Raw genomic sequence first — 12,590 nt, 5'->3', positions numbered from 1 at the left:
CTGACAGAGTTGTTGGGTGTCCCTCTGAGGGATATCGTGCCAGTTCTGTCCAGTTAGCTCGTTTCATCGTTGTACACCACAACTGATTTGCGGGTGCTCCCAACAATTAGCGCGTTAGATCGTCATACACCAGAGCTGATTCGCGGGTCCTTCCAATTAAGATTGTTGAGACAATGCTGTGGAAGTTCCGCATGGAAGCCCGTGAAAGGTGGCTACACTGAGTCACAGCGCCAAAGATTGCGCCAAAGATTATTATTCCGCTGCCCCCACTGGTGCAGTTGTAGTTCAGAGGTTGCCGTGGGCAGTGCTTGTTGAGAGGATGTCAAGAGCAGTACTAGTTCAGAGGATGTCGTGTGCAGTTGTTGTTCTGTTGGGCGAGAGGGTAGATGCTGTTCGGTTGGTGTAATGTATAGGTGGAAGGTGTTGCAATGATCACAGTGTATTTTTCGTCAACATATACGGAGGTAAAAAAAAATTTATTTCACATTTCCTTAATGACAATGTCTCTTGGTCACAGGTTCAAAGCATCTGGCTCGAGTTCATGTATTAGACTTGTAATTCTGGTTTCTATATGCAATTATAGTATTTATGGTTTTTCAATTAGATCATTGTAAATGGTGTTTAAAATATCTTGTCCTATTGAGGAATAACCGTGCCAGATACATGTACGTTGAATCACACTACCACACACAGAACAGTTACACTTGTGCTTTGTTGTTTCGTAGCTTTCATAGTTGCAGGGGACTTAATCAATTGTGTTAACGGAAATTTCCTCTCATTCAAAAAATGGCTCTGAGCACTATGGGACTCAACTGCTGAGGTCATTAGTCCCCTAGAACTTAGAACTAGTTAAACCTAACTAACCTAAGGACATCACACACATCCATGCCCGAGGCAGGATTCGAACCTGCGACCGTAGCGGTCTCGCGGTTCCAGACTGCATCGCCAGAACCGCGCGGCCACTTCGGCCGGCTCTCATTCTTTATTGTTATTTTATGCAGTCATATTGCGTACTAATACTACTCAGGGCCAACCGGTTACGAGACTTCGTAACCGGACAAACAGCTGCTAAAATTATTGCATAATAATTAAGCCCCATGCACCCGTTCGGATGCTCCATACGGATCTGATCTTCTGCCATGCCTTTTCCATATTTTAGGAGCCCTGAGGAAAGACATTCCAACCCACACATTGCCAAGATTGTTTCGACTGCGTTATAGAAGTTTCGGCGGAAAGCCATGACATATTCGCCATACAGTCCAGATCTCTCCCCACGTGATTTCCATATTTTTGGAGCCATGAAGAAAGCAACTCGTTGCCGTCAATTCGCTTCAGACAAAGACATGCACGCCAGCGTGCAGTCAAGGTTTATTAGTCTAACAAGCCTACCACAACAAAGGTCAAAAATTAATTATGATTGTAGTGTTGCTCACGCTGCTAAATATTGCATTTTCGGGCAACAACAAAGTTATATTATGTGGCAGGTGTCATAAGAGCACAGTTAATAAAGTCATTTCTTGAAATAATGGATAAACTAGGCACTCATCTTTTCGTGTTTCCCACGCTGGTCTCGTTGTGAACTCATGGCTCAATCGTCGAAAATGTAGGTAGTGATGATTCCAAGCTCGGATGCAAAGAGGCCTAGGTGTTATTCTGCGATATTCAAAAGTTTTATAGATGTGTTTCACAAACCATTCTTGAACATTAAACCTTTGCAAGTTAGGACAATTGTGATGTAAAAAAGTAATCAGCACTCCGAATTTAAGTTACACTTTTTTTATTACTTTTGTTGCAATATCACGTAACTCGTTCCAAAACATCACTTCACAATATAAAACATCCTTGAAAATATCTTCCTCACTGTTAGAGTTCACATTTCATAAACTGAGTACAATTTGCGTCTTTTTAACATGACGACCAAAGCTTGACACTCTAATAACCGCTTACGCGCCCAAAAAGTAGGAGTTACAAGTACGTCAAAGATCATAGTGACAAAAGAAAGACTACACATAAGAATAATATCACTGCAATATATACATATCGATGCATCGAAGTACCTCTACATTAATGAAATCAAATCTGAATGTTGTCACAGAAATATGTTAACTATTTTACAAAAAACACAGTAGAATATTGCTGGTATCGAGAGGTTGAGGTGAGGTTACGTAATGGTTACGTAATTCAAGTACCATTACAGTAGGCAAGAGCAAACTTTTTTAATGAAGGCACTGACCGTCTCACAGTCAGAATAATCTGTTAAGAGCTGTTGCAATTACTTTTGAAATAATAAACAGCTGAAGCGGTACTGTAATACTCTCCATGTGAGCCTTTGAGGCTAATTTTTTTTGTTTTACAAATTAATGTCCATGACGTGCAGTCACCCATCTAGCCAGCTGGACGTGGGAAGTTGTTATTTTTCTGCCACCCTTCCTGTATGGACGTGAGTGACTGAAAGTAATTATTTTGAGAGTAAAAGTAAGGATCATTAACCAAAGATAAGTAAGTGGTGGTGGTGGTGGTACTGAATTAGCATATCCTTGACGCCAGGTGGTGCAAGAGTAGAGTTGACAGTGGCATGCTCAAGTTTCGCCTGTTTCTGGAGGACGAGACAGGAAACAGCCAATGAGCTGCGTCTTCCTCGTTTCGTTTGAATAGGTGGTCGTTGGGGTAGCTTTCCGCGATATTCGGCACTCAGAAGAGGGGAGACCTAGGGTGAGGACGTGTCTCAGAAGCTGCGGCAGAAATGGTGAGATAACCTGGTTAAAAATGACTTATATTGTTGAAACCTTCCCGTCTCCTCTATATCTATTTTGTTACGCAACCTTCCCTTCTACAATAACCTATGAAACCTTCCCTTAGGATCTCTTGCTCAATAATAACAAATGAAATCTTCCCTTTGAAATTAATTCTCTTTCTCAATCTTCGCAAACAAATTTAAATGTGTGGTGTGCGTACTGTAAGACCTTCGGTACACACACACCATCAGATTATTTGACTTGTCGCTCTAACGAAGTAGGCGAGTGTCAGCAATATGTTTCGTGGTCTTATCGTGGCGTGTTTATCTTCTGCCATTAGGTCAGACGATAGAAATGCCACTTGCACGCTTAGAGTAGCAGATTGACGGTGACCAGCTTTAAACAGAACTTGATTAATTTTTACACATATTTATTAAAATAATAACAGTCATAAAAATAACTTAACTTGGTCCTGGATGTTATTTACAATTGACAATCTGAAGTTCCTTTGGTCTTGGTACGTTAATCTTATTCTCACATATCTCTGATACTTGACAAAGTGTCTATACATTTCTCTTCATGGCTATGTACAGGAATATGATAATCTTATTAGGTGCAGACTGAAACTTGACTACAGGCTGGTAGAGACAAATGCAGACTAATGCAGACTGACTAATCGGATGTCTGTACACTCGTTATAATACCTCACGCGTTCAGGTATCACTGCGCAAGTGTGATCCGTGAGGAGAAAAGGTTCTACGTTAGCAGCAATCTCATTGGCTGCGTTACATATTAATACGCAGATCGGCGGGTGCAGAATTTGGTCCGTCTCTAAGACAGCGCCATCTCATAGTGCGGAGACGGACGAGCGCTGCGCATGCGCTGTTGCGCTTAGCGGGGCGTGCTCTATTGGGAGAGATGTGTACACGCTGACTATGCGGAACTATGTACACAACAAAATGCTGCTTATTAAAAGTGATTTTCTGATGATTTCGACGAAACATAGAATGTGTCGTCGTCGTGGCCCTCAGTCGTTACCTGCAATAGCCCAAAACTGTTTCTTACCTTTTTTTACTGTTACTGGATCGCCATCTGACTGCTACATCGAACTGCGACTTGAATATATTTACTCTGCTTTCTACACTCTATTAGCTGCTGGTGGGCTGTCATAATAAGTGGCTGTATTTATTACCAAAGCTAACATTCTTTAATAGCAAAGCTGACGTTATTCTTTAATTTGACTGAAGTTACGTAATTCATAGTTAAACTTTTCCTTGACAACAATAAAATTTTGCAAAGTTTTACGTTGACGGTTTTTGGGATGGATTATAATCAGTAATGCAATATTGCTGGCAAAAATTAATTATATTCTGAATGAAATGATTTTACAAACGTTCAGATGGGACTTGCTTTTTACAATAATCTTACAACTAGCATTTCGCAAACATACCTTCAGTAGTCTTGAGTTTCTCAAAACATTAATTCAATAATATTAGTTCCTCTTATGATAATAGTTAGTTGATGTCTCTGTAGATCCGTTTATAATCTCTTGTAAATCATAGCTGGTGGCTGGCAGAAACACCGCTCCTCTCAACCTTTCGCTTCAGACCTGCTACCGACTCGCTTCACATCTCGCTTACTACTGACTTCCTACGAACGCTAAAGTGCGGTCTCTCCTGCCAACAATGCTTTCTGGTGCAGACAATCCCTGCTAACATTACAAAATCTATCAATGCGCGGTCTTTCCCGCTCTTTTCGTAAAATGTAGCCATACGCGGTCTCTCCCGCCCTTTTTAAAATTATATCAATCTGCGGTCTGTCCCGCCAACAATACTTTGGTGCAGACACTCCCTGCTACCACAATTATTTCCAAAATGACAAATATTAATTATTCCTACTTAATCCTATTAATAAAATATAAACATCTTTCATAAATTGTGGTTTGACAATAGACAATAGAAATATACACGTCTTACATTGTGTTAGACGTTACGCGGAATGTTGCCTTTCAAGTAGAGCTTGGAGAGCATACATCGAGAGATTCGACAATTGTAATTATTTTGCAATATTGAAATAGCTGCGGTCGCGACGTCTCGCTTATAACAGACGACAATTCCCTTCAGCATTGCACTGTAACTTCTGGTATTTCAGTTATTTCTATTTCTTAAATTAATAGTTTACATGAAATACTTCAGTTTGACATTTGAGAATATCTATTGAATTTAGATGATTTTTTCCATGTGGGTGAGTGTTTGCAAATTTTGGCGCCAAACCACTGTGGTACACAGTCGAGTAGATACGCGCCTAAAGGCACTTTCAGTGCTTCATTACGTCACTACGAAACCTGTAAATAAAAATGCTTCTAGTCAGTGGCTTTTTCAGTGTTCTGCTAAATTACGTTATTTCGTGTGTGTTCTTGGGTGACTGGTGGAGCCATTTGCTTTACGCAAAATCATTTTAAGGGCTGGGTTCTCACTCAATGCTAAGGAGTTGATTCATTGGGACTTGTCTTCTGATTATTGACATCGTATTGCTAAGGTAAAATTTTGCGTCAAAATATGAAAAAATTGTGTGTGATTTGTGCCATGTGCCGTAGTAGAATTTTGAGTGCCAAGTGTGTTGGTGTTGTGTGCCGTAGTTTACAGAAGAACTAATATGACGTAGAGTTTAGTGATCATTACCTTCTGTATGATGCGGAACTGCAGCTGTCGTTGTGTGGGTAATGCTGTTGAAAGTTGCGCAAGGCAGGGCAGACTTTATTGTAACTCGCACAGCCACTTCGACTCTGTACCATGTCTTTATTAGACAGCAAAGCTTAGAATTTGCATGCAGAGTTTGCAGTGTAGAGTCGTAAATGTGCTCGGTATGCGTGTCACCCATAAATAATTAAATTAGCTCACCCTTTAGATCCTAAATAGTGTGGCAACCATTTTATTAACGTAGAAGACCAATGTACGGTTGCTGATATATTTTATGGTGTCATTACCAGTTTTCTTTATTATGATTGCTATTACATTTGATTTGTGAAACATTTTTAATAGATTGCTTACCAAACGTAATATTCGAATGATCATGTGACATTGAACTTTGATGTTTTGTATGGTAACTAGTTTCTTGTGTTATATGTGTTAAATGGGGAAGTTTAATTATACCCAGCCGGTATCTGAACATGATCCTCCTACTTCTATCATAAAACGTCCCCTTTTAACAATTTTACACGACTGTGCTTAACCTGACGCACAATATTTTTAGCGCAACGCAATCTGACTCTCAAAATTCCCTACAAAAGAATGGCCCTGACTAACATTAAACTCTACCTTTCACAAATCACTTACCTCACAAAAATCTTCGCTGCTCAAGCTACTGCAATACAGCGAGCGCCACTACTGCCAGCTAAATAAAAGATTCAAACTATGGAAGGCACTAACTACTGATAGGGATAGTTAGCAAATGAAAGATATTAATAGAGAACAAAGAATGTATTTACCTTGATATCATCATTTATAAATATAGCAGTTCATGACAAATTACAAAGCTCCGCCATCTCTCTCCCCACATCCACCACTGCTGGCGGCTCACCTCCAACTGCGCAACGCTACGCGCTGTTCGCAGCCAGCTGCCTAACACTACAATGGCGAGTATTACAACAATGAAAAGCAGCCACAGACTGCACACGGCACAGCCAGTGATTTTCATACAGAGGTGGCGTTACCAATAAAAAAAACCTAAACAGCCTACTTACATAGCCCCCATGCTCCCCACAAAAAATTTTACAAATTTTGTTGGGCACTGGCCAATACATATTTGTTAAATTTTTTTTCACAATTACAATAACAAAGAAATCAAATGCACACACTTACTGATACAATGTTGGTCAAAAGCTAAACTTTCTCACAGTCCATAAAGACAGTCCTGATCATTCATCACAATAACATTTCAGTGTTTTTCTCAAAGTCTGAGCAGTAAAAGAAAATGCACACAGAAGTAGTGGATTTCCATGCAGTCTTGAAGAAGTAGCGTTGTCCTTCCAACGGAAAGACAGTGCTGACTCTTGACATGCTGACAGGTAATGGGCCACAACAGAGCAAACCCACAGCGGAGTCAATCGAAGTTTTGAAGAATATCGTTTGGTAGGTCATCACAGAGCAGACCCACTGTAGTCCTGGTAGAGATTACGGTATTGGTGGGCCACCAGAGGCGCAGACCCACTGCAGTCCTTGTGGAAATAATGGTATTGATGGATCATCAAAGAGGTAGACCCACTGTAGTCCTTGTAGGGATAATGGTACTGGTGGGTCATCAAAGATGCAGACCCACTGTAGTCCTTGTAGAGATGGCGAGCAGCCATCTGTTGCGACTATCAGGTGCACAATCACCATTGAAGAGTCTTGCGGATAATGTAGCAAGTCCATAACCACCACTTGTGCACTCACAAAGTTTTTGGAATTGTCTTTAGAACCAGCAATGCTGTTATCCAGTCCCTTGCTGAATTATTAACACACGTGTAAACACTAACAGTCCCTACTTCTCACATATTGTCCATATACTACGACCAACAGAAACATGTGCAGTGAGATGTAACTTACAAGTTACTTAATTTGATGAACTGCTGTCAATTACAATTTTATAACATGAGAATACAATTACAAAGATACAAAATACATCATTAAAGAACATAACAATACAGATAACATTTGTAGTAAAACAGGCTTTACAAAAGAATAGAAATAGACATATACGTCAATGTTACAGGAATTATGACATAAGTTCATACGTAAAAGATCAGAATAACTTTTGAAACATCAACTTCACACCTAAGCATTAACACAGAACAGAATAAATAATATCTAAGCATATTTACAAGTTAAATAACATATTATTAATACCAATTATATTTGAGGATAACAGTATTCCTCATCATAGTGAATGTAGCTGAGTATTAGAAGAAAAAAATTCTATGAAACAGTACAGAGAGACAGGAAGAAAACACATACACAAGGGTACACAAACACATAGGGGGATAACACAATGGAAAGGACAGGGTTCGTTTTCAGAGTAACTTTTGGTACTGCAGTCCAACCCAAGACTTCATTCCCTAGATGTTTCGTCTTATTTCCACATTTGTTTTCACCAAAAAAATCCTATTCAAGCATGCTTTCTGTATATATAGGTTCACATATTTCTTACCTCATTATTTATTTTCCATTATCTTACTTCATCATTTATTCCCAAGAAAAGCCTACCTAAACCTGTTGTCCCTAAACCCTACTTTTTTTTGGTTCATATCCTCTTTCAAAATACTGTTTTGGCCAAACCATTTTCTTATAGATTTTCAATGTATTTCTTCCAATTCATCACAACTTGTTCTCTTATATAGTCTACCCCCTCTTAAGCTAACTTAAATCTACTGAGCTCAGATGCTAAACTAAGGGACGAGGCAATGCAGCAGCACATAAAACAATTAATATAAACAGCAATGAAAAAAAACGCAGATTTGCGAAGCAAGCAGCATTAAGAAATTAGCAAAGCAATTGTAATATGACAACTAATCTAAGGCAATGTGCAGCAAACAATAAAAATAAATTAGTAAAACTGGCTTAACAGAATAATACAAAGTCAAATTCAATAACACTATGCCTGGCAAACAGCAGAAGCAAAAGCAATAAATTATATCTAAACATGACAATGCTCAAGCAGAAAAATATTACAGTAAAGACAACAATGCAGATAAGGGAAATGTATAATCACATCTTAATGTCTAAGTAATTAAAGTGGTGCACCACAAGAAGTTATTCTACCAAAAAAAATTACCCAGTAGTTGAAAATAAAATTCCGTATGCAATTCCTGTGAAGGGAAATATCTTTTTATGCTCCTTCGTTTTTTTTAATAGATCGTAAAATTATTTACTGGATCTGGAGACAGAAAATATTTATATTAGTACATCTATAAAATTTTATTTTAACCAGTGCTGCAGTGCAGCTAGAAACTAGATATCAAATGAAAGAAGCAACTATGAAAGGCAAAGCATAAAAATATCATTCAATAGTCATGTGACATTTCATAAGTTAGTAAAAAAATCTCTCATCTAGAAAGACAGTAGTCATAATCAGGTGTGTAGACAAACTATTTCTTGTCATTTCATTAGGCATTTCAGTAAATATCAGAAAGTACGATATGTTTCCAAGTAATTAGCGTGTCGTATTTGCGATGCTTTCTACAAAGGAACGTCAATAGCGAGGTTAATGGCCTCTTTTCTTTCCACCTAATGGCTGTTTCTCCAGGTGGCTGGCACAGGTGGCCGCGACGCATTACGTGCAGGTGGTCACTTAACTTTCGTACGGAAATATTTACGACAGCAGTTTCCGCTACAGTGGCAGTCTCATATAAAAATATTTCACAGGTCAAGAATTAGCGTTGCAAATCTGTAGAAACAAAATCCTATAAATAAGTGTCCAAAAAAATATTCGTCAGCATTGTGATACAGTCACGCATTTACACACATTTCATAACTCTTAAAGTACGATTCTTGGTTTCCAACATACTTCTTCACAAGTCAAGGGTCCCTAACCACTATTCATTACTCCTTACCTTATTACACATATACAAATTCGTCGACGCTTCTTCAATACTTCATCATAAGATACATAGCATAATCAAATTCCTCATATAGCATCAGCTTCTTTATCATAAACATACCGCAACAGCGTAATACACATCGTCATCATAACATCATAAAACCTCAGCCAAATCTCAAAATCGTCGTAGCTTCCTGAATATTTTAAAACCTGAAAAAAATTCTCTGCTCATTTCAATAGTGTCATCTACCTCAAACGTACTTTAAAAATCATGATCTCATATCAAATACATCGTTCAAAGCTCTCATAGTATCACAATGGTTCCGAAAAAATATGAACAGTTCACAAAGTACAGACAAAATACAATTTCATAAGTGTGAAGTTATCCAACTGTGTAATTACGTAAACATCTGTCACTGATGTAGTAAAAAAGTTTATCTCTCAGTTAAATGATCAGATAGCTATGTAATTTTGTGTTAGAGAAATATGGTACCGATGTGTAAAGTTGTATAAGCAAATACCATATTAGCTAGGGTTCCTTGTGGTTGCCACACACATGGTACACAAAGTAAGCGTGTACCCCCCCTGAGGATACGTGTCCTGTAGCGCTAAACTGTGCGTCATGTTGTAAGATAATCTCTGTGGAAGTCTCGTAGTTATCGTCCTCCGAAAGCTAAGTTCTGCAGAAGTCAATGTACTTACCTGATGATACACAAAAGTGAAATGCTTTGCGTATAGATATCTTAGTTATTACGCTTATTGTTGTGATGAAGAAAGTACTGTACTGTAACGTATTGTTGTGCTACGGAAAAGGCTGCCTCATTGTTGCTATACCACAAAAGTTACTACTAAAACATGTTTTACTTTCCAGAAGAATTCAGAAAAACTGTGCAGATATAAAACAGATACACCGCAAAAGCAACAAGGTGAATTGTGTCACACATTAGTAGCGTCATGATAAAATCGTGTAGCTGTCACATAAACTAACCACTGTGTCGTCTGGTATCTCTCAGAAAGCACCTTGAATCCATAATGTATTTGCAAGTAAACCAAAATGTTGCATTAAAAAAAAACAGATTATCTTTCAATAAACGGTTTTACATGTGAAATGCGGTGTAAACCTTTACTTTTCATAGTACTCAGAGTTTCAACTTGAACGAAATTATCATACACTATACGTCGGTAAAAAATACTGGAATTTTTCTCAAGGTTAGCGTCTATGTTATTTTTCTCGGAGCCAGCCAGCGCAGGTGGCTGCCTGTGGTGCGGGTCATTGTCTGTCTCTTTGTTGGCGCGCGCCGTTAATGGGATTCGGAGACCTAACTTCTACAAATTCGCCTTGCCGAGAGGGCCCAGCTCTGTTATAATCCCGCCAGTTCTGATGAAATTCAGGTCTGTCGTTATGTCGGTAGTTTACATAGTTTCTTGTTTGTCGGTCATGTGGTGGAGAATTTCTCCCGGAATCGTAACTGCGCGCTGAACTGTTGCGTCTGAAAGTATTCTGTCTCCCTTGATAATAATAGTTCTGGTTACCATATTGTCTGTTTCTAAGGTAATCTCTGTGATAGTCATTACCACGGAAAGGTGATCTTTCCCTGTAATTATTACTACTCTGCCAACGGTTGTCATACGGGTGGTGTCTGTTTTGGTCACGATTTGTGTTGTGAGAATAGCCTTGTCGCGTCCAGTTATTATTTCTTTCATCGCGGAATTGCGACGGATGTGATCTGTAATTGTTGTGCTCGTGCGTTCCGCGATTGTCAGTGTCAATTTCTAATTCTTGTAAGAGTCCCTGAAATGCTTCAATGTCGTCTTTGCAACGTCCTGCCAAAATAATGTGTCGTAAATGTTCAGGTAATTTCATTAAGCAAATGCGAATGAGTTCTGAGGGGCTGTATGGGTTTGACAGGTACTGATTCTTGTGCAACATGTCTTCAAAATATTTCACAAGACTGGAGAATTCAGATTGTTCGAAATGTTTCATCATTATGATGCCATGTTTTACTCGGTCTTGTGTGGCTTGAGACCAATATGCTGAGAGGACGGCATGGTAAAATTCTCCTTCACTATGACAATCGTGAATGACCGAACGCATTCTTACAGCTGGTTCATTCTCTAAATAGCCACACATAAATTCTAATCTGTGTTCTAACGACCAGTTGGGGGGAAAACAATGAGAGAATTGATGGAGCCACGCTTGTGGATGAATGTCGTTGGCAGAATTTTTAAACGTTTTGAATTTACGTGTAGTAATGAACAGCTTATAGTCAAAGTCATCGTGTCGGTGAGTAGCATATCGGTCATTGTTAGGTCGTGTCGGCCGTTCCATCTCAAAATTCGGTGCACATTGCCAATTTCTTTCATAACTTCCGAAATGCCCTGTGTTCTTATTTTGTGGCTGTTCCATATTTCCAAGTCCCTCTTCCCGTATTGGGGCGCGAGTGTCCTCTGAAATACGTAATTCTTGTACTACTTGTGCCAACTGATCTTGCACTTCCCGGATTTCTCTTTTGTACTGTGTATTGATTTGATTTTGATTTTGTTTGAATTTTCTAATTTGTTCATACTCTTCAGTGTCAGTGAAGGCTACAGGTGTTGTGTCATTCAGATCATCATCTACCTTTGTAGATAAGTTAGTGAACTGATCTGAAAGTTCGGCTACTTTATCCGATAGTGTACTTATTTCCTCAGTGTGTTTTTCTGAACCAAGTTTCAGAGTATCTACTGTGTCCTTTAAATTTTCCTGAGTTTTTGCAAGTTGCGTAACCGAATCGGTAGATGCAACTGAGTCAAATTTAGCTTGCAAGGTCTCATGATTTTCATGAACAGTAGTTTGCAGTTCTTTTATGGCTGCTTCATGATTCTGTAATGCATTTGCATGCCGCGAAAAAATAGGTTGAAAATGCTCACAAATTTGTGTTTGTACGTCATTACAGGCTTTTTGACATTTCGATTCAATGTTATGTAACTCAGTAGTTAAATCTTCACGTGTTTGTTCAAGAGTTTGTTCCAATGAGTCTAACTTTTGTAGCTGTTGCTGTGTTTGTCTCTGATTTTGTTCCATTTGTTTCTGATTTTGTTCAATTGTGTCTAATTTTTGAAGCTTTTGCTGTGTTTGTCCCATTTGCTGTATTAATTGTAATAACAATGCACTGGTGTCTGGAACATGTTCCTCAGTGCTTTTCGGCAGTGCATTTGCACCGGCAACATTCACATTTTGACAAGCAGAAAATGTGTCTTGACTTATTTGAGAAAACGGTGAGGACCCAAATCCTGAAT

The sequence above is a fragment of the Schistocerca nitens genome, chromosome 10 (genome assembly GCF_023898315.1).
Source record: "Schistocerca nitens isolate TAMUIC-IGC-003100 chromosome 10, iqSchNite1.1, whole genome shotgun sequence".
Classification (NCBI taxonomy): domain Eukaryota; kingdom Metazoa; phylum Arthropoda; class Insecta; order Orthoptera; family Acrididae; genus Schistocerca; species Schistocerca nitens.
The sequence above is the reverse complement of the archived record's forward strand: the minus strand, read 5'-3'. Positions refer to the sequence as shown.